Genomic DNA, 2,536 nt, shown 5'->3' on the forward strand with positions numbered 1-2,536 from the left:
CCCAGTTACATGGCCAGCACACACCCTGGCAGGGCTTTGACACAATGAGTGGTCAGGACAGCTGGGGTTTAGCATGGGATAGGGAGCACTCCCAGTAAGGATGCTGGATGTGGCTACCCTATGCTGGAAGGTAAGGGGATGCAACTGCATCAATGTAAACAGCTATGCAAAACAGTATATGATGCACCATGCCATGCAAGTTTTTGACTTAGGTCCAGAGACAGCCCACTGAAATTACTGTAATAAATATAACCAATAATTTTTTTGTGCCCTAATGGCCAAAGGGTCTTTCCATTTCCATTTTTAAGTTACTTTTGCAGCAACCAGACCCACCCAAATTTAGATGTCATCTAACAGAGTGTAGATGTAACAAGTAACTTAATTAATTGCAGCACATATTCAGGTGCCAAAAAGAGTTTGTCCAAGGTCGAAGGATGTTTCCTGCTGTCCTGGCATTTGGACATTTACAGGCCCCATACAGAGCCAGGTATAAAATCCAGCCTCCAGTTTTGCCTTTCAGCTCTGTCTCTCGCCCCTGCATCGCTCCGCAACTGTCTTCCTCATTCTTTTTGGTTCTTTTATGCAACAGGAATGCAGCCAGACGAGCCTCTAACATCTTACCTTCTTTCTCCTCTTTTTTTTCAGAATTGGGTCTCAGATGCAAAATGCACATATAGTCAAAGGATTACTTGCCCAATTGAAAGATTCTGTGCGGTCACCTGTGTATGCTATCTCTTAATTAGCACCTCTTTCTGCACACACTGAACTTCCTTCAGTTCAGAACATTCCTAAGAGCATAACTACATTTTATAAATCATGATCATAATAAATATTCATTGCACATTTATTACAGGAATCTCAAAAGCTCTAGCTCTCATTTGAATCTTCACAGGACTGCCTATGACATATTACCAATAGAGATGACATACCTGGCATTTGGGGAGATTTTTCTTAATTACTTCCCCCATGCCTTAGGTTAAGCTCATGTCATCCTGCACACACACATACACACACTCCTGAAGAAAAGGAGTAGACAATTCCATACAGCCCTTTATCATCACACAAAGACATTTGTACTTTATGACATACAATTCCTTTAGAGACACTTGGTAAGTCAATATAATTATACAAGGACACAGATTTCTGTTGGGGAACAGATTCCCAAGAGATTTTGAGAAAAGTATGAATCATTCTTTGTTGCGTGATAAGAACCAATTGCTCCTCAAAGTTGTGAGATATTCCACAGAGAACTTGTACAAGAACAGACATGGTCCCAAAGGCATAAATTTGTGTGGAGAAAGGGCTGTGTTGGAGACAGAACTGTGTTGTAAGAATCTGTGCTTTTTGAAGGCTTTGTAGCTGATAGGAGACAGAAGACCTGCCTGTATTCCAGGGAAGTGCTGCTTTTCTCTACAAAGGTTCCTCAAAGTCCAGATTTGCTGTCTGAACAGTGAGCTGGGTTTGTCATCAGGATGCAATGAGGTAGGAAAATACTTCAGCTTGGTGGGAAAATACTTCATTCATGCTTGGACTTACTAAGAGAGGATGGTGGGGTTTTTTGCGTATAGAAATTGCTGCTGTATTTTTCCAAGTTTATGACTGTGTCCACTCCTCTTATAAAGATTTCCTTGTTTGTGCATAGCTGTAGAGGTCTTACAAGTGGGAGAAATTCTTCCAGCTGCAAGTGCATGTGAGAGGCTGCCTTTGCTTGTCCAGGTAAGCAACCTCAGGACAGCTCAGTTTCTTGTCAAGAGGCTTTAGAGGTGCATTCAATTCATGCCCTTTTTTGGATGCAGATGCAGACAACGTTTATGTATGAAAGCAGAGTCTAGCTGAAGGCTGGAAATTTTGGTGTAAATTTTGGTGTTTTGTTAGAGTGGTCAGATATTGGAATAGGTTGTCCAGGGAAGTGGTTGAGTCACCATCCCTGGAGGTGTTTAAGAGGCATCTTGATCTGGCACTGGGTGATAGGGTTTAGCAGTTACAGTGGTAGTCCTAGGTTGACAGTTGGACTTGGTGATCTTAAAGATCTCTTCCAACCCTGATGATTCTGTGATTACATAAAACTGAGAGAACTGTCCCCAGGTGGAGACAGTAACTCCTCCATCTCCCAGTCATGAGGTACAAACTGAAATCTAATCTCTGCCATACAGACACAGGGAAGTGTCGAAATCACCATCCCTGGAAGCATTCAAAAATGTGTATGTGGCACTTGGGAACATAGTTTAGTGGTGAATGTGGCAGTGCTGGATCAACAGTTGGATTTGATGATCTGAGAGGTCTTTTCCTAATGATTCTCAGATGATGGAGATATAAAATTGCGACAAGAATGACTGAACAAAAGTCCATTGACATCCAACTCCTAATATTTTAATCACAGAATCATAGAATGTTAGGGGTTGGAATGGACCTTACAGATCATCTAGTCCCAGCCCCTTCTCTGCCATAGGTGGAGACACCTCTCCACCAGACCAAGCTGCTTAAGGCATCATCCAACCTGGCTTTGAACACCACCAAGGTTGGGGCATCCACTACC

The sequence above is a fragment of the Acanthisitta chloris genome, unplaced genomic scaffold (assembly GCF_000695815.1).
Source record: "Acanthisitta chloris isolate BGI_N310 unplaced genomic scaffold, ASM69581v1 scaffold37617, whole genome shotgun sequence".
NCBI lineage: Eukaryota > Metazoa > Chordata > Aves > Passeriformes > Acanthisittidae > Acanthisitta > Acanthisitta chloris.